We start from the raw sequence: 22,128 nt of genomic DNA on the forward strand, positions 1-22,128 counted from the left end.
GAATGAAATTAAAATGGTTTGAATTAGCCTATTATAATATAGTGATGGTAGGCCTATTTAATGAAAATAAGATAATTTATTTGTGTAGTGAAATATTAATATTTAGGATGAAAACATCAAAAAGTAATGTAATGTTGTAAATATAATGTAAAACAACAACAACAACGTGTGACATATTTGGATATGAGGGTCCTTTCATCTGACATGCATTTCAAACCAGGGTTTTCTCTTCATCAGCAGGATCTTATTGTGAAACTTCAAAGTGTTTCTTTTTTTCTAAACGTTTGAAAATTAGTGAGTGCAGTTCAATTGACATGGAGTATCCACATGTGTTGCCCAATCAACAACAGGCTCCACGGTATCGACCAGCGCAAATCGATGAGTGACGTTCTATATGCAGAAGCATTCATGTCACCTGGTAACCATAGTATAGCGGCGCAACATCCTTAAAGTGGCAAGAATCATATTCCCCCTTGTCTTTATATCTCCAACATGTTCAACACCCCTCCCACCGTCTGTTCAGTACTTCTTTCTTTATTTATTTATTTTTATTTTACCTTTTTTTAACTAGGCAAGTCAGTTAAGAACAAATTATTTTTTACATTGACGGCCTACACCAGCCAAACCCGGACGACGCTGGGCCAATTGTGCGCGGCCCTATGGGACTCCCAATCACAGCTGGTTGTGATACAGCCTGGAATCGAACCAGGGGGTCTGTAGTGACGCCTCAAGCACTGAGATGCAGTGCCTTAGACCGCTGCGCCACTCGGGAGCCCAAATAGGGTATTTCATTTCACTAGTGCGGCAAAGAGCATCCAAGGCAAGTCAGGAGAGTCATTCACCTATACTGTAGCCAGCTGAAAGTTATGTGGCCTATTGTACTGTTGCTGAGAAATATGACTTTCCTGATATCAAGTGTTACTTTGCCCATATGGGGATTTCAACCAACAGTCTTTTAGGCCACATGTTTATCTCTATTTACTGATTATATTTACTAGGCCTACATTATATTGTCAATGAATACAAACATGTATTATTATTCTTACTAGGCGTTCACAGCGAAGTTCACTTAAACCCTCATATTCAAAGCTCACTTAAACCAGCCAGGTCAGTATTCAACGTCCATCCATGTCTGAGAACCTTGGGAGATTACATAGAAACCGGCCACTAGGGGCAACAGTGAGCGCTGTTACCTTCAAGTAGGTTTTGATTTTGCTAGGGTGTTGTGGACGGGGATCGTAGATGGATGTAAGCATCTGCCTCTGATTCCAAAGGTTGCAAATTCAAATCCACCAATACAAAGTTGTGTTTATATTTTTACCTTGATCGTTCAGAGTTAATACCTTAAGAATTTGTAGTTAATGCCTGAACTTCACCATAACCTTTAAAATTCTGAGTTAATGCCTAAACTTACCATTAAACACTTTGAAATTTGACGATTGAGAAACATGGATGAACATCTAATTCTGGCGTGAGTCTGTGAGAGCTGGTAGACTTAAACCCTAATATTCACAGCCCCGCTTGACGTAGAGACTTAAAACTGGATTAAAATCATTTTTTCCTCATCGATCTACACACAATACTGCATAATGACAACGCGAAAACAGCTTTTTAGAATTTTTTGCACATTCCTTAAATATACAAAACAGAACTACCTTATTTACATAAGTATTCAGACCCTTTGCTATGAGACTCGAAATTGAATTCAGGTGCATCCTGTTTCCATTGATCATCCTTGAGAAGTTTCTACAACTTGATTGGAGTCCACCTGTGGTAAATTCAATTGATTGGACATGATTTGGAAAAGCACACATCTGTCTATATAAGGTCCCACAGTTGACAGTGCATGTCAGAGCAAAAACCAAGCCATGAGGTCGAAGGAATTGTCCGTAGAGCTCCGAGACAGGATTGTGTCTAAGCACAGATCTGGGGAAGAATACAATAACATGTCTGCAGCATTGAAGGTCCCCAAGAACGCAGTAGCCATCATTCTTAAATGGAAGAAGTTTGGAACCACCAAGACTCTTCCTAGAGCTGGCCGCCTGGCCAAACTGAGGAATCGGGGAGAGGTTTCTTGGTCCAGCCACCCTAGTCATAGACTGTTCTCTCTGCTACCGTACGCAAGCGGTACCGGAGTGCCAAGTCTATGTCCAAAAGGGTTCTTAACAGCTTCTACCCCCAAGCCATAATACTCCTGAACAGCTAATCATGGCTACCCGGACTATTTGCATTGTCCCCCTCCCCCACCCCCCTCCCCCACACCCTCTTTTACGCTGCTGCTACTCTCTGTTTATTATCTATGTATAGTCAATATAATTCTACCCACATGTACATATTACCTCAATTACCTCGACTAACCTGTGCCCCCGCACATTGACTCTGTCCCGGCACCCCCTGTATATAACCTCCCTACTGTTATTTTATTTTACTGCTGCTCTTTAATTACTTATCAATTTCTTACTCAACACTTATTTTTCTTAAAACTTCATTGTTGGTTAAGGGCTTGTAAGTAAGCATTTCACTGTAAAGTCTACACCTGTTGTATTTGGCGCATGTGGCAAATAACATTTGATTTGATTTGATAAGCAACACTGAATTTGGTATTGATATCTCAAGAAACAAGGAAACTATTAACAACTACTTCTTTGCATATGTAACACAAATGCTCAAAACCAACTGCAATCATCTTCTCCTTATGAACCATAGGCCAGATTCACTCCAAATGTTATATTTAGACTCATTACATCAGTCTAATCGTTTTGATAAAAAATGGTTGCTGCATTCAAATATGGCCGCACTGTACCTATAGATGCATGGTAGCACATATGCTAATGATAGAAATACTAAAAAAATCTTCTTCTCATGAACCATAAGTTAGATTGACTCCAGATTTGGTATATAGACTCAATTAATTAGCCTCTAATGAATTTGAGAATGATTAGTTTCTGCATTCAGAGTCGGCCACGCTACCAACCTATAGCACTATACGAAACTTCACTTGCATCATCCTTGGTGGTGTTGAGAGATAAACATGGTAACACACTGACTGCACATAAAGGAAGACACGATAGAGTGCTTGCTTTGTTATCCAACTGATCTTGTGTCCTTTCTGTCAACCTGTGAACCCCGTTCATTGCTGCTTGCAGCTATATTTCTTCTTCTTCTTCTTCTTCTTCTTCTTCTTCCTCTTCTTCTTCTTCTTCTTCTTCTTCTTCTTCTTCTTCTTCTTCTTCTTCTTCTTCTTATGAGCCAAATTATATTAATAGGCCTATTCAGTGCCTTCAGAAAGTATTCACACCCCTTGACTTTTCCCACATTTTGTTTGTTGTGTTACAGCCTGAATTTAAAATTGATTAAATTGAGATTTTGTGTTCTGGCCTGCACACAATACCTCATAATGTCAAAGTGGAATTAAGTTCTTAGAAATGTTTACAAATTAATAAAAAATGAAAAGCTGAAATGTCTTGAGTCAATAAATATTCAACCCCTTTGTTATGGCAAGCATAAATAACTTCAGGAGTACAAATGTGCTTAACAAGTCGCATAATAAGTTGCATGGACTAACTCTGTGTGCAATTATAGTGTTTAACATGATTTTTGAATGACTGTAAAGTCCCTCAGTCGAGCAGTGAATTTCAAACAAAGATTCAACCACAAAGACCAGGGAGGTTTTTCAATGCCTCGTAAAGAAGGGCACCTAAGGGTAGAGGGGTAAAACTATAAAAAGCAGACATTGAATATCCCTGTGAGCATGGTGAAGTTATTAATTACACTTTGGATGGTGTATCAATACACCCAGTCACCACAAAGACACAGGCGTCCTTCCTAACTCAGTTGACGGAGAGGAAAGAAACCTCTCAGGGATTTCACTGAGGCCAATGGTGAATTTAAAACGGTTACAGAGTTTAATGGTTGTGATCAGGAGAAAACTGAGGATGGATCAACAACATTGTAGCTACTCCACAATACTAACCTAAATGATTAAGTGAAAAGAAGGAAGCCTATACAGAATAAAAATATTCGAAAACATGCATCCTGTTTGCAATAAGGCACTAAAGTAAAACTGCAAAAAAATTAACTTCATGTCCTGAATACAAAGTGTTATGTTTGGGAAAATCCAACACAACACATTACTGAGTACCACTCTTCATATTTTCAAGCATAGTGGTGGCTGCATCAGGATATCGGTATGCTTGTCATCGCCAAGGACTAGTGAGTTTCTTTAGGATAAAAAGAAAGGGAAAAGAGCTAAGCACAGCAAAACCTAGTTCAGTCCGCTTTCCAACAGACACTGGGAGAATAATTCACCCTTCACCAGGACAATAACCTAAAACACAACGCCAAATATACATTGGAGTTGCTCACCAAGATGACATTGAATGTTGCTGAGTGGCCTAGTTACAGTTTTCACATAAATCATGTTGAAAATCTATGGCAAAACTTGAAAATGGCTGTCTAGCAATGATCAACAACCCATATGACAGAGCTTGAAGAATGTAAAAAATAATAATGTGCAAATATTGTACAATCCAGGTGTGCAAAGCTCTTAGAGACTTATCAAGAAAGACTCACAGCTGTAATCGCTGCCAAAGGTGTTTCTAACATACTTATTTAAATTATATATTTCTGTATTTCATTTTCAATACGTTTGCAAAAATGTCTAAAAACACATTTTCACTTCGTCATTATGGGGTATTGTGTGTAGATGGGTACTTTTCTTTATTTGTTTTAATCCATTTTGAATTCAGGCTATAACACAACAAAATATGGAATAAGTCAAGGGGTATCAAAACTTTCTGAAGGCACTGTATACTATAATATATGCTGTTCAAAACTGTCTGAGAGAAGGGGATAGCCTACTCAACATAAATCAAACTGGCTGAAATTGAAAACATATAATTGTTGAGAGTTAATGTATACAAAAAATGGAATAATTTGATCAATAAAATAAAAACTATTTCCAGTAAGAATCATCCATCTGTTTTCATCATTTCGTAATTTTTGCATAAATTGATGCCAGACATCTAGCCTACAACTTGCCCACGTGTCTTTGGCAACATATAGGCCTATGAACTGAGGTAGCCTAATTGTCATGTTTCACACAAATTTCTATCGTAATATACACCGCGGACATTTAGCTGATAACAGCCTCATCACCACTTTTAATTTGAATTTGAATTCTCCGCGGGGAGTGTAGAAATGTATTTCGTAAACAAAGAAGTTGTCTTCTCCTTATAAGAGTCAGTATTACCCTCTCTATTTGGTTGGCATTGGGAAAGGCAGGCTGAATAATCATTTGAGCATCTCTGATCAATCTGGGCTCCTCTACATTAAAGCAGCCTAATAGGACTCATTTCCACCAATGGATGGCTAAAAGCAAATAATCTACATGTTCAACCATTGATTTAAGATGAATGTTTCCTTTTCTATGATGATTATAGGTAGGAAAAACTGTCAACCTTTTCATAATGGTGTAATCCACCAGGGCATTACAATGCCTTGCAAAAGTATTCATCCTATTTTGTTGCATTACAACCTGTACATTTTTATTTGGATTTCATGTAATGGACAAACACAAAATAGTCCAAATTGATGAAGTGAAATTTAAAAAATTACTTGTTAAAAAAAAATCTAATAAATAAATAACGGAAAAGTGGTGTGTGCATATGTATTCACCCCCTTTGCTATGAAGCCCCTAAATAAGATCTGGTGCAACCAATTACCTTCAGAAGTCACATAATAAGTTAAATAAAGTCCACATGTGTGCAATCTAAGTGTCACATGATCTCAGTATATATACACCTGTTCTGAAAGGCCCCAGAGTCTGCAACACCACTAAGCAAGGGGCACCACCAAGCAAGCAGCACCATGAAGACCAAGGTGCTCTCCAAACAGGTCAGGGAGTTGGGTTATAAAAAAATATCCGAAACGTTGAAAAAATGGAAAGAATATGGCACCACAACAAACCTGCCAAGAGAGGGCCGCCCACCAAAACTCACGGACCAGGCAAGGAGGGAATTAATCAGAGAGGCAACAAAGAGACCAAAGATAACCCTGAAGGAGCTGCAAAGCTCCACAGCAGAGATTGAAGTATCTGTCCATAGGACCACTTTAAGCCGTACACTCCACAGAGCTGGGCTTTATGGAAGAGTGGCCAGAAAAAAGCCATTGCTTAAAGAAAGAAATAAGCAAACACGTTTGGTGTTCACCAAAAGGCATGTGGGAGACTCCCCAAACATATGGAAGAAGGTACTCTGGTCAGATGAGACTAAAACTGAGCTTTTTGGCCATTAAGGAAACGCTATGTCTGGTGCAAACCCAACACCTCTCATCACCCAGAGAACACCATCCCCAAAGTGAAGCATGGTGGTGGCAGCATCATGCTGTGGGGTTGTTTTTCATCGGCAGGGACTGGGGAACTGGTCAGAATTGAAGGAATGATGGATGGCACTAAATACAGGGAAATTCTTGAGGGAAACCTGTTTCAGTCTTCCAGAGATTTGAGACTGGGATGGAGGTTCACCTTCCAGCAGGACAATGACCCTAAGCATACTGCTTAAGCAACACTCAAGTGGTTTAAGGGGAAACATTTAAATGTTTTGGAATGGCCTAGTCAAAGCCCAGACCTCAATCCAACTGAGAATCTGTGGTATGACTTAAAGATTGCTGTACACCAGTGGAACCCATCCAACTTAAAGGAGCTGGAGCATTTTTGCCTTGAAGAATGGGCAAAAATCCCAGAGGCTAGATGTGCCAAGCTTATAGAGACTTGCAGCTGTAATTGCTGCAAAAGGTGGCTCTACAAAGTATTGACTTTGGGGGGGGGGGGGGGGGGGGGGTGGTGAATAGTTATGCATGCTCAAGTTTTCATTTTTTGTGTCTTTTTCCTTTTTTGTTTCACAAGAAAAAATATTTTGCATCTTCAACGTGGTAGGCATGTTATGTAAATCAAATGATACAAACCCCCAAAAAATCTATTTTAATTCCAGGTTGTAAGGCAACAAAATAGGAAAAATGCCAATGGGGGTGAATACTTTCGCAAGCCACTGTATTTAGCCCACAGTATAACGTGGCCAATTGATGCAGTGGTTTTGAATTTTTATTGAGTACCAAGGTTTGGGTAACCTTTGCCATCTGTGACCGTCTGGGGTCAGAATGAGCTGGCAGTAGTTTGTAAACAAAGATACAGCTTAAACATGTCTAAGAGAGGTTTGATGACCCCAAGCATACTTCCAAAGTTGTGTCAAAATGGCTTAAGGACAACAAAGTCAAGGTATTGGAGTGGCCATCACGAAGCCCTGACCTCAATCCTATAGACAATTTGTGGGCAGAACTGAAAAAGCATGTGCGAGCAAGGAGGCCTACAAACCTGACTCAGTTACACCAGCTGTTTTAAAAACATTACAATACATTCACAACAGATTTCACAACACATGTGTTGATAGAATCTCTTCCCCCTTCCCTGCCTCTGATAGGCTTTGGCACTTTATTAGCTAATCAGCAGGCTTGAATGACTCGGAATCCGATTCAGTGCTTCATGCATGGGACAGAGAAAGACTGAGAACTGTGGTGAGCAGGAATGTCTATGATGTAAGTGTGTGCCCGTGTGAATGTATGTATAGATTATAAATCGTTGTGTCTGTGAGAGTGGTCAGACCTCTGATTGGTAGCCTGACTAGTTGGTTGATAGTATTTTTTGCTCTAGCAGGGTCTGAGCAGTGGGAGCGTAAAGTGGAAAGGAAGGGAGAGTCAGTCAAAGCTGGGCCTAAACTTTGACAAATGCAACAACAGTGTTTGAACCTGCCTGCTCTGCCAGACTTACTTGCACTCATAATGATTTACTTGTATTTCTGGTGTTTAGCAGAAGATGACAATAAATTAAATAAAAAAAAGAAAGGTATCTTCATAATAAAATAATTACTTGGCAAATATTTGCAAACCAGCATGTTTTAGGGGAACAGATTTAGCTAAAGACTGTCAAAAACATTTACTATTTGAATTTAGTCAACTATACCAATATAGAAAAAGTATATATCTGTGTATGTTTTCATTTCTCTGACTCATAATCCAGCCAAATCATGATATATGGCAGATTGTGTTTCCTAAATGTCAGTGAGCTATCCATTTACAATTCTTCAACAAATGGACTTAATTCATTCTCAAATCATCATTTTTGCACAGGGCAGGGAATAGCTAACCTGCAACATCAGTAAGTTAAGAAATCTGGTATTCTCGAGATCGATAGTTCAACGATTTACCCCAAAATGTTTTGAGATCTGCCATCTTCAAAGGAATGCCCACTAAACAGACACACAGTCTCATTTAGTATGGCATCTGTTGGTTTCTGCCTCTCCAGACTGTTAGGACGAGTGCCAACACCGACTGTACTGTACTGTACTACAGCTATGCTATGTTCTCCTCTCATTTGCGCAGGTCTGCTCTGCTCTCAGTTTACAAACTGGACAGAGGAGTATAAGGAACCCATCTTTTTCTGAATTCATGGTCACACTCTTACGTTGTATAACATGTTGTTACATGGGATTCTAAATTCTAACGTAACTACAGTGTTGCCCCTTTCAGAATATTTATTATAATTATGAGATGGCCTGATCCTGATAAACATGTAAATATTAATAAAAGTATTTTGGATTTAAGCTCTGGTAACGGACTGTTGTAATGTTCTGAATATCATTCCAGGGGATCGTTAATGATAGTCATTATTAATAGTGTTTGTTTATGAACGGCCCGTTGCTTTTAGACTTCCATTTGGTATTTGCTGTTTTGTTTGGTGCCTTCATTTAGGCCTCCCACCATTACTAGAGAGGCGGTCTGTTGAGAATAGGCTACAGAGTACAGTATCCGTTGCCATCTGGTTTGAGGGCAAAATAATTATACGTGGCAAAAATACCAGATTCTGCTGAACATTAGTGTACAAAGCAGTGGGAGGCCGTGGGGGAATATCTTGGTCTCCTCTTTGGATTGTTATTTTTCCTCATGTAGAGTCTGTCTGCTGTCTTCCCACAGGGCAAAGAGGCCTCAAATTAAAAGAAGGCATGAAATTGACGTTATACCCTGAAATACATTGCATATTTGCAGGAAAAATACAGTAATCTATTGACAATTCTTCCAAATCAAACATCGCCCTCTCTGCTGTCTCTTGCTCTCTTTCACTATCTTTATCCATTCATTTATTGTACGTCCTTTTCTAGCTTTGTATTTATCCATTTATTTAACTCCTCACATCACTCTCTGTCTCCATTAATCCCTATCCCTCCTCCAGTGGTGGGTTGTTATATATATATATATATATATATATATATATTTAGCATTTTACATTTTAGTCAGTTAGCAGATGCTCTTATCCAGAGTGACTTACAGTTAGCGCATTCATCTTAAGGTAGCTAGGCGAGACAACCACATATCACAGTACAATGTGATACGATACCCTACGGAACGAAACAGCACGATATGCAACAATAAAATATATGGTTCAATGCTTTATTGTCCAACACCTTAGTTTTGTTTGATGAAATCAATTTTTTATATTGAAATGTAGGAACTGGATTCTAGAGTTTGAACCCCTGCTGTCTCTGGCTCCACACCCATCCCGCCCGCCCGCCATCTAGATGTGTGAAAGTTAGTGTATAAGCTAATGATCCATCATGTATGACATTCCTGGGAGTGTGTAAACTTTGTATTACCATATAATTTTTGTATGTTCTCTATAGTTATGTACTTGAAAATGTATCAATTGACCAATTCGGCACATTTGGGCAGACTTGATACAAAATAGTCCAGTATTGCAATGTTTCACTGGATCAATCTGAAACTTTGCACACACACTGCTTCCATCTAGTGGCCAAAGTTGCGCCTGAACTGCAATATTATATTGTGGCCTTTCTCTTGCATTTCAAAGACGATGGAAAAAAAAAAAGAAAAAAAAAAGAAAAAAAAAAGGTTGTTTTTTGTTTGTATTATCTTTTACCAGATCTATTGTGTTATATTCTCCTACATTAATTTCACATTTCCACAAACTTCAGTGTGTGTCCTTTCAAATGGTATCAAGAATATGCATATCCTTGCTTCAGGTCCTGAGCTACAGGCAGTTAGATTTGGGTATGTCATTTTAGGCGAAAATTGAAAAAAAGGGTCAGAGGTTGATAATGGAACACTAGTCACTCTAATTATGTTTACATATTTTTGCTTTACTCATCTCATATGTATATAGTGCATTCTATTCTACTGTATTTTAGTCTATGCCACTCTGACATTGCTCATCCTAATATTTATAATATTTATATATTCCTTAATTCCATTATTTTACTTTTAGGTGGTGTGTGTTGTTGTGAAATGTTAGATATACTGCACTATTAGAGCTATTTGACAAATAAGATTTGATTTGTTTTGAAATAAGACCACCTAAACATCTAAACTGAAACAACCATCTCAGTAAGTCCAACCCTTTACAGTTTAGACATGTTTTAGTTATTTATCTTTGTATTGTATAAGATCAATAAATCAATCAATGTGCATAAGGAAACATAGATATATAAAAAAAAAGAGTCTAAAAATCAACCTGCAACAAAGCATGCTGTGAAATATGATAATGAGGCCCCTCCCACATCTTTTTCACTCTGAGAGAGTTAACGGAAATGAACAACACAGTCAAGTAACATCACCACGCGATTGAAAATATTTCTGCAATCAACTGGCCTGTTCAGTTGTGCTGAAATGTAGGTAAGGTGACAGACATTTCATGAATAAAAGGCATGGAAAGTCATCCATTTCTAATAACTAATTGTACTCTAAACAGGACGATGGGAAAGTAAACCCTAATGTTTAAAATCTGAACACTAAGGAGATATTGCTGTTCTCCTGGTTGGAAACGGACTGGAGAAAGCTGACTATCATGTTTAATCTTGTATTCTAAATGCCTGTGTTTAAGGTGAGAACACGTATTACCGAATCTAAATGCATAACGTTAAAGTTTTAAACACTGACGTTTAGGTTTTCAAAGTGTCATGGTTCATGGTTTTACAGTGTAATAGGAGCGTGCTAGTCAATCACAGCTTGTAGCATGAATTCATTTGGCTAATGTGAAGATGGATCAAGTTCCCCTTCGCAGAGGAACGCTCCCACCAACATGTTAACAACGTCTTAAGAGACCGATGAGGCCCGTGTACAGTAAGTGTCTGTTTAAGAGAGATAGAGAGAGAGAGAGAGAGAGAGAGAGTGTGTGTGTTTGTGTGTGTGTGTGTGTGTGTGTGTGTGTGTGTGTGTGTGTGTGTGTGTGTGTGTGTGGGTGTGTGTGTTGCTATAGCAGCCTATAAAGGGTCCCTCTGGTGTCGGCCACAGAGAGCCATTTGACACAGACACACATACATGCTTTTATAGAGCCCAGCTACACTTGCTCAATCATGCAATTAGAGTGAGTTCTACAGAGAAGGACACTCTCCGTTACTCCTCTGTCTGTGATGGGAGGGAGGGAGGGACAGAGAGACAGAGAGAGAGAGAGAGGCTGTAGTAATTTACAGATCTTGATTTATGCCCTGTTGAGCCAGGCTCATTAGGATTAATTAATTAGCGACAGGATACAGAATGATAGAGCAGAGGAAAGGGACAGAGGGGAAAGAGAGGGGGGAGAGGAAGGGGAGACAAGAGTTTGGGAGGGGAGGGAGGAGATGGGGAGGGGGAGATAATAGTTGTGGAGGAGGGAGAAGTGTAGTACATAGAGGGAGAGAGAGGGAGAAATGTAGGGGAACATTGAGGTGCCGTGGAGGAATGGAAGAGTAGGGAAGAATTGGTGATAGAATAACAGTAAAAGAGAATGGGGTGGGGGGTGGGGTGGAGAGTGGAAAAGTAAGGACGAGAGCAGAGCAATCAGGTACAGGGGGAGCAAAGGAAAGGAGGAGGGAGGGAGAGAGGCAGAGAGGGGGACAGGAGAAAGGGAGATAGAGGATAAGGGGGAAGGGGGAAGGGGAGATGGGACGGGGAGAGCAGAGGAGTAGAAAGAAAGGGGGGGTTGCCATCTGTAGACTTCCCTAAGCAGAGTCACTAAGCCCCCCCATCTGTCTTGTTGGGTTCCTATGTCCCCCTGGGCACCCCATTGTTGGAGTTGTTGGTATTCACTGGTACTGGAGCTCAGGGGTACACAGAATCAACCCCTCTCTCAATGCAGGGGGTGTTTTTGAGTATATGTGAATCTAAACACGTTAACACACACACACACACACACACACACACACACACACACACACACACACACACACACACACACACACACACACACACACACACACACACACACACACACACACACACACACACACACACACACAGGGTCTGGGGTATGACATGCTGTGTAAGTGTGTGTGTGTATGTGCGTATGTGTGAGGGAGAGAGGGAGAGAGGGAGAGAGGGAGAGAGGGAGAGAGGGAGAGAGGGAGAGAGGGAGAGAGGAGAGAGCCATCAGGCAGCACCCTCAGGCTGTGTCTGTTGGCTGAAGGCTGGCTTTGATGGGCCAAATCACTGCCTCTCATCTCTCACACACGTCTATCCTTTCTCTATGGGGGTAAGCAGCTGTAAGTACTCCGTAAAATATGTAACTATACTGTAATAACAATGTACCTGTAACAACTAAGTGAATCCATGGGTATTAGGGACATCTATTGTAAAAAAGGACTGATTTCCTGACAAGTGAATAAGTCCTCCTATTTGCCAAAAAAAATATATATATATATATTGGATTACGGTGCAAATAAAAAATCCATCCCTTTTGATCAACTGAACTGAACACAAACTCAAGACTTCAAACGATCTGGAAAAAAAAGGTTGCTTTTCAATTGATAATATATTATTTGAAAGCTATCCAACATTTTGACAGAGTCCAAGGATTCACAAAAAGTTACAATATGTTGATGTAGTGTTAAGGGAATTAGGGAATTAGAAATTAAGGGAATTAGATGATGGTCTTCCCTTTCCACAGCCTGTACTCTTTCTCTCGCTCTCTGTTGTGCTTTAAGCCAAAAACCCACCTCTCACCGTCTGTCTCCACTGCTTTACTCCAGTCAGGTGTTGAGGTAGAGGAAGGAGAAGACCGTCAGAAGTCAGAACCAGCATCTGTGGCCACAAGCAATCATTAACTTCATTCCCCCTCAATTTGATACACTTAATATATAGCTAGGTGAGATACTCACCGAAAGAGAGAGAAAACTGAGGATTTAACTGTCACTTTAAATATAGAATATAACATATGAACATGCCTTAATGATTCTAAGCCCCGACCAGGGGGAGAAGTAGAGGATCCCCCTCATGATATTAAAGAGCTAACTTAACACATGCAGGAAAAGACCAGAAAGCAAAATGGCCTCCAGCCTTTGGAGAGCTTTGCGCCCACTCCAAAGTTGTTTTCCTGCAGAATTAGGCGATTGACTAATGGCGTAAATGCTTTTAATTACCCACGCCAGAACCCCAAACAGGCTTTTCTGCCTGTAACTAATAAGAAATCAATTAGCTAATGAATTGGTCGTTAAGTGGAAAAGCTAATCTTGGCCGGTATATTTTTTCATGATTTTTTCTGTGTCTGTGTGTGTGCCTATGATGCCGGCTAATTGCTGTTGTCATACAGCGCTCTCAGCTTTCAGCATTCAGCATTGCCTAATGAACCTTCATTAGATCATAACTGGCACTCTTGGAAGAATTGCAGGCAAAACCTGCTTCCCAATTATTTTTAATTGCCAGACATTCGCACATACAAGTGCTGCACCTTTGCCGAACAGGAGAGCCGTGCCTGGCTTCGCCTGTGTCTCCTTCATTACTCCATTTGAAGACGATTATATGGCGGGGCAGGGTCGCTTTCCAGGCTGCTGTTGTCTGTCTGTATCTAAACAGCCCCATCAGCTCAAACCAGTGGGCTTAGTGTTGCTTATTGTTGCTCTCCCCTTCTTCACTTTGATTTGTGGCGGCAAGAAATGCTACTGCTTCTGTCACGGCAGGGATTGGTGTCTGTGTCACCCATGTACACACACACAGACGTAGAGACATAAACACACTCGTTCATGAGGAAACTGACAATTGCACAAACACACACACATGCAAGCGCACACACAAAAACACATGAAAACACGCACGCACACACACACACACGCACACACGCACAAAAACACGCACGCACGCACACACACACACACACACACAGAGAGTCTGTGCCACAGTACCTGTATGTGTCAGCTGACAAAAACAATGGAGAGAGAGCATTCCTCCTGGGCATGAATAATTAAGAAAAGACAAAAGAGCCTTGTTTTTCCCTTTTCCCATTCTCTCCTTATTATTCACTATTGGGGGAAATCCGACCCGAGTTAAGTGCACGTATATGGAATGTAATTCCTTTCTTATGCACTTTTCTCTCTACGCGTATTCTGACCTTGAACTTAAGCATGAGAATAGCATGCTATTCACCCACTATTCGTGACATGTAGGCTAATTCAATTGTTATGGAGCGAAGCTGTAACAGTTTGAACCCGACGCATGGCACAATACTTGGCCATGTCATCACACTGTTCCATGGTTAGTGCAGGCAATAGACGAGGTTATAGCCTACTATTGTACACTATTCTCCCTATTATAATTCTATGTACACTAATCTTCCAACATTACCATGGGTTGAAGTTGAATTTTCAGAATGAATCAAAGCACCGTTTTCTTTCTTTCGTGTGTAAAGTCTCTCCAAACCTGTTTTTTATGATTCATAAATACTTTCCTAAACCATAATTATCTACAAGATCAGAGTATTTCTAAATCTACCAATTGGTGCTGAAATGGAGACGAATATGCATATATTTAGATGGCTTTCTTTCAATGATCCCTAATATTCTGAACCTGGTCTCTCGATATACAGTGGGGAAAAAAAGTATTTAGTCAGCCACCAATTGTGAAAGTTCTCCCACTTAAAAAGATGAGAGAGGCCTGTAATTTTCATCATAGGTACACGTCAACTATGACAGACAAATTGAGAATTGTTTTCTCCAGAAAATCACATTGTAGGATTTTTTATGAATTTATTTGCAAATTATGGTGGAAAATAAGTATTTGGTCACCTACAAACAAGCAAGATTTCTGGCTCTCACAGACCTGTAACTTCTTCTTTAAGAGGCTCCTCTGTCCTCCACTCATTACCTTTATTAATGGCACCTGTTTGAACTTGTTATCAGTATAAAAGACACCTGTCCACAACCTCAAACAGTCACACTCCAAACTCCACTATGGCCAAGACCAAAGAGCTGTCAAAGGAAACCAGAAACAAAATTGTAGACCTGCACCAGGCTGGGAAGACTGAATCTGCAATAGGTAAGCAGCTTGGTTTGAAGAAATCAACTGTGGGAGCAATTATTAGGAAATGGAAGACATACAAGACCACTGATAATCTCCCTCGATCTGGGGCTCCATGCAAGATCTCACCCCGTGGGGTCAAAATGATCACAAGAACGGTGAGCAAAAATCCCAGAACCACACGGGGGGACCTAGTGAATGACCTGCAGAGAGCTGGGACCAAAGTAACAAAGCCTACCATCAGTAACACACTACGCCGCCAGGGACTCAAATCCTGCAGTGTCATACGTGTCCCCCTGCTTAAGCCAGTACATGTCCAGGCCCGTCTGAAGTTTGCTAGAGTGCATTTTGATGATCCAGAAGAGGATTGGGAGAATGTCATATGGTCAGATGAAACCAAAATATAACTTTTTGGTAAAAACTCAACTCGTCGTGTTTGGAGGACAAAGAATGCTGAGATGCATCCAAAGAACACCATACCTACTGTGAAGCATGGGGGTGGAAACATCATGCTTTGGGGCTGTTTTTCTGCAAAGGGACCAGGACGACTGATCCGTGTAAAGGAAAGAATGAATGTATCGTGAGATTTTGAGTGAAAACCTTCTTCCATCAGCAAGGGCATTGAAGATGAAACGTGGCTGGGTCTTTCAGCATGACAATGATCCCAAACACACCGCCCGGGCAACGAAGGAGTGGCTTCGTAAGAAGCATTTCAAGGTCCTGGAGTGGCCTAGCCAGTCTCCAGATCTCAACCCCATAGAAAATCTTTGGAGGGAGTTGAAAGTCTGTGTTGCCCAGCGACAGCCCCAAAACATCACTGCTCTAGAGGAGATCTGCATGGAGGAATGGGCCAAAATACCAGCAACAGTGTGTGAAAACCTTGTGAAGACTTACAGAAAATGTTTGACCAGTGTCATTGCCAACAAAGGGTATATAAAAAAGTATTGAGAAACTTTTGTTATTGACCAAATACTTATTTTCCACCATAATTTGCAAATAAATTCATTAAAAATCCTACAATGTGATCTTCTGGATTTTTTTTCTCATTTTGTCTGTCATAGTTGACGTGTACCTATGATGAAAATTACAGGCCTCTCTCATCTTTTTAAGTGGGAGAACTTGCACAATTGGTGGCTGACTAAATACCCTTTTCCCCCACTGTATACAATGTGCTTACAATCTGAAAATGAAACTGTTGGCGTATACAACGTACCTACAATCTACTTACAATCGCCAAGAGGTTAATGTATCTATATATGATAAATAAAAAGACGAATCAAACAATGTTTTAGGCCTGCATTCAATCCGAAGGGCATTCTAGAGTGCTGTCGATAATGTGGCTTTTAAAGTCAATGTTCCTCCCTCAGGCATTGTTTGTGGAGATGGCATTCATGTTAAACGCTGCAAATGTCGGCTCAATCAGAGAAAGCCTGTAAATGTCAACATGTGCCTTGAGATTAAACCCAGCCTTAGTCTAGTGAGATTAAATCCAGCCTTAGTCTAGTGAGATTAAACCCGGCCTTTGTGTGGAGTTATATCATCATAATATGAGCGCAGGTCATCACAATGTGTATTTACACTAACATATTATAGGACTTCTAGAGTCTCCGAGTCCCCATAAAAACCTGGACTATACTCCAGACAGGTTGTAACACACTGTAAACCCCAAGGCATTTTTAACTCAAATACTTATAGTAAATTGTACTCAAAGTCAATGAAAAGTCATTATTACTTAAAATGTTTATGTGGAACTGACTCAAGACTAAATGTGAAGTCACACCAACTATATTTTTTAAAGATATGATAACAAATTAACTTTTTTCCAGCATGTTCTTGATTTTTTGGAATTGTTTTTAATATCTGTGTTTTTGCATGTACATTGAGTGATTGATTGATTAACCTAATCCAATCATTTAATTTTTGCACCTGTTACTGAAATGGTTGTTCCAGTTTAAATGGCTTAGGTAGTTTCCTCCTACTGTTCTTAACCCTGACAGTCATTATAAATGCAGGTTGCGGGTGAATACAAATTTCAACTGTTGGATAGCCTAACACTGGCTAGATTCCAATAGGAATTACACATAATAATAATATGCCATTTAGCAGACGCTTTTATCCAAAGCGACTTACAGTCATGCATGCATACCTTTTTTTTTTGTGTATGGGTGGTCCCGGGGATCGAACCCACTACCTTGGCGTTACAAGCGCCGTGCTCTACCAGCTGAGCTACAGAGTACCACGCAAGCCAGCATAATATGATTTACAGTTAGGGTTGCACAATTCTGGTAAATTTCCCAGGTTTTCCAGAAATCCTGTTTGAAACATTACTTGAAAAATGTTTGGGAAAGTTCATGGCAGGCCTGATGTGGCCTGTAAACTATGAGTTTCAGGCGACCGTATAAGGCCTTATGATATATGTAATGGTTCAATTATGATTATAATACTTGCCTAGGAACTCACTTGATGAAGGCCACAGGACTGAAAATGTACGACTTCAACAACCATGTCTCTGTCACTAACAAATACAGTCATTGGCGGTAACTCTACAATTCAAATGAAAAAGTGAGGCACACTGGGAAATGATTGGAGGCGTGGCTTACTGGGGGCGTTAACATTAAGCAGGGGCGCAATTTTGGTTTTAGAAGTGGCGGGGACATAATAATAATAATTATTATTTAATCCAGTCGGACAAACTCTCCAAACAGCCTAGCCGACCGCTCTGAGGCATCTGCATGGTCCTAAAGCACACCGTTGCCTCGTTTTGTATCACATTCCAATGATAAAACTGGGGGGGACCAAAAATGCAATTTCAGAATGTGGGGGGGACATGTCCCCATCCCCAGTGAAAGTTGCGCCCCTGATTTTAAGTATGCATTACAAAAAAAACTGCATTTGTATTACTCATATGAAGGTAGTAGTGCTCACTTCAGCTATTTAAGTTTCTTAACTTATTTTTTTTTAGGTAATCGGTTTCCTCAAAATGTTTGAGTAGCCAGAACTTATTCTGGTTTTACAGTGCACTTTCTGTTTGATAGGCAAAACCAGAGTCTGTTTTTCCCTCTCATCACTTCCAGTACTCTGACAAGTTTTCGGCTGCGACACCGGCACACGTTTGTGATGTTTTATTGCTAAATATTGATAGACATCTGGTGCTGCATTCATCCACTATCAAAACCTGGGACAGTGGAAAGTGGGTCCAGCCCTCTTTCCACTGTCTGTCACCACACACACACACAAACACACACAACACCAAAAGCATATTAGCTGGATTACTGGGACAGGGAGAATATGTGCTTACATTCTGAGTCTATAGGGTGGTGTGGAGAGTTGGGTTGAAGGCATAGGTCTGGAACTGAACAATAATTACCTTGTTTGGTCTGAGTTTAGGCTAAATTATTATGTTTCTTAGCAGTTTGTTTAAGAAGAGGAAATTGTTTGGAGGGCTGAGTACATTTTCGAGGAAGAATTCAAACTTACGGTAACACTTTCTATGAAGTACACTACCGGTTCAAAGTTTTAGAACACCTACACATTCAAGGGTTTTTCTTTATTTTTTACTATTTTCTACATTGTAGAATAGTAGTGAAGACATCAAAAGTATGAAATAACACATATGGAATCATATATTAACCAAAAATGTGTTAAACAAATCAAAATATATTTTATATTTGAGATTCTTCAAATAGCCACCCTTTGCCTTGATGACAGCTTTGCACACTCTTGGCATTCTCTCAACCAGCTTCACCTGGAATGTTTTTCCAACAGTCTTGAAAAAGTTCCCACATATGCTGTGCACTTGTTGGCTGCTTTTCCTTCACTCTGCGGTCCGACTCATCCCAAACCATCTCAATTTGTTTGAGATCGGGGGATTGTGGAGGCCAAGTCATCTGATGCCGCACTCCATCACTCTCCTTCTTGGTAAAATAGCCCTTACACCGCCTGGAGGTGTGTTGGGTCATTGTCCTGTTGAAAAACAAATGATAAACCCACTAAGCCCAAACCAGATGGGATGGCGTATCACTGCAGAATGCTGTGGTAGCCATGCTGGTAACCATGCTGGTTAAGTGTGCCTTGAATTCTAAATAAACCACAGACAGTGTCACCCCACATCATAACACCTCCTCCTCCATGCTTTATGGTGGGAAATACACATGCGGAGATCATCCGTTCACACACACCGTATCTCACAAAGACACGGCGGTTGGAACCAAAAATCTCCAATTTGGACTCCAGACCAAAGGACAAATTTCCACCGGTCTAATGTCCATTGCTCGTGTTTCTTGGCCCAAGCAAGTCTCTACTTCTTATTGGTGTCCTTTAGTAGTGGTTTCTTTGCAACAATTCGACCATGAAGGTCTGATTCACACAGTCTCCTCTGAACAGTTGATATTGAGCTGTGTCTGTTACTTGAACTCTGTCAGCAATTTCTGAGGCTGGTAACTCTAATTAACTTATCCTCAGCAGCAGAGGTAACTTTGGGTCTTCCATTCCTGTGGGGTCCTCATGAGAGCCAGTTTCATCATAGGGCTTGATGACCCCCCAAAACCCTTGAATGAGTAGGTGTTCTAAAACTTTTGACCGGTAGTGTACATACATTTAATGCTTCATAACATGCTTTATAATGTTACAATTTGCATTTAGTGTAAGTGAAAGAGGATGTTAATGTGCTACGTGCTGTAGAGTAAGCTTTTTCATTCTGCCTGTAGTTAGCTAGCTAGCTGGTGAAGTTAGCTAGCGTCGCTATCTCTACCTAGATAAATAGCTAGCCATTTGTGGGGTTGGTCGTGCTGATGTTCTACTTGGGTGTGAATGGCTAGCTAGCTAGTGACAATAATCTGCCTCTCTAAACAAGAATAGTACGGTTAAACTGCCTAAATACAGGGAGAAGTTTGATAGAGCTGGGAGATAGTTAGCTAGCAGCAGTAGGCACTGGCAGACTTGTGGACAAACAGACACATTCAATGCAGTTGACTGTGATAAACAGCTTTGCTTTACAATAATCACATCACACTGTCAAATAAAGCGTTACCAGGGTAGCTAAATGTGTTGTTCTGCATTTGTCTCTCTGGGAAATCCTACAAATACCTATTATAATGTTTTATCAGTAAGTCAATCACTTTAAGCAAACAAAAATACATGAATAGCGCTTCATAAAGCAATATAAAACATTATGAGTTTTTGTTATAGTGTATTATAGGGCCTAATGTGTGTAATACTTATATTATAATCACTGTGTTTTAAACTAGAATGATATAATTATGCACTATAGTCTTATGTCATTATAGTTCATGACCTATAGTATAAATCATATAGCGTTTTATAACAGCTTATGAGATATTATGGACGGTTATAGTCAGTGCCATAACATATTATAAAGCATTTTATAAAGCATTTTACTTATTAACTTCAGAGAAAGTGTTCCCAAACTGACTTCTAGATTTGTTCTAGAAGCCTAAATCCACCGCTACTGAGATTGTCATCATCTGAGATAGGCAGAGAGGGGGAAAGTGGTCTGAATATCACATTATAATTACTTAAGTCGGATGTTGTGTAGAAAAAGTAAATTCAGGATAAACTGTAAAAATGCATCTATGGGATTGACATACTTTCAACACTTCTGTTTTCAGCACAATACCTCCTTATGTGAATTTTTAAGTTTCACTGAGTCCGATTGGAAACATGTGTCAAGAAAGCTATTCAGTGAGTGCTGAGCACACACCCACACAAGCACATGCGCGCACACACGCCTCATCCATATCTTACTGTAATAGAGGTCGATTCAGACTTAGGAAATGTATGCCTTTCCTATACACTTCTCAGTATTTGGTATTCAGACTTACCTTATTCAGTCGCGTAACGTGCTCTGCAGGTGTGGCTACCTAGCGTGCTATGAATAAATTTAGTTTTCATTCAATAGGGGTTTCAGTACATGTATCTTAAACCTTAAGTTTAAATATGGTATACCTTTTAGTTAGAATATTGTAGACAGACTCAATAGAATACAGTGGGGGAAAAAAGTATTTAGTAGCCACCAATTGTGCAAGTTCTCCCACTTAAAAAGATGAGAGAGGCGTGTAATTTTCATCATAGGTACACGTCAACTATGACAGACAAAATGAAAAATAAGTATTTGGTCAATAACAAAAGTTTCTCAATATTTTGTTATATACCCTTTGTTGGCAATGACACAGGTCAAACGTTTTCTGTAAGTCTTCACAAGGTTTTCACACACTGTTGCTGGTATTTTCTCCCATTCCTCCATGCAGATCTCCTCTAGAGCAGTGATGTTTTGGGGCTGTCGCTGGGCAACACGGACTTTCAACTCCCTCCAAAGATTGTCTATGGGGTTGAGATCTGGAGACTGGCTAGGCCACTCCAGGACCTTGAAATGCTTCTTACGAAGCCACTCCTTCGTTGCCCGGGCGGTGTGTTTGGGATCATTGTCATGCTGAAAGACCCAGCCACGTTTCATCTTCAATGCCCTTGCTGATGGAAGGAGGTTTTCACTCAAAATCTCACGATACATTCATTCTTTCCTTTACACAGATCAGTCGTCCTGGTCCCTTTGCAGAAAAACAGCCCCAAAGCATGATGTTTCCACCCCCATGCTTCACAGTAGGTATGGTGTTCTTTGGATGCAACTCAGCATTCTTTGTCCTCCAAACACGACGAGTTGAGTTTTTACCAAAAAGTTATATTTTGGTTTCATCTGACCATATGACATTCTCCCAATCCTCTTCTGGATCATCCAAATGCACTCCAGCAAACTTCAGACGGGCCTGGACATGTACTAGCTTAAGC

The sequence above is a fragment of the Coregonus lavaretus genome (genome assembly GCF_964263955.1).
Source record: "Coregonus lavaretus genome assembly, chromosome: 16".
NCBI lineage: Eukaryota > Metazoa > Chordata > Actinopteri > Salmoniformes > Salmonidae > Coregonus > Coregonus lavaretus.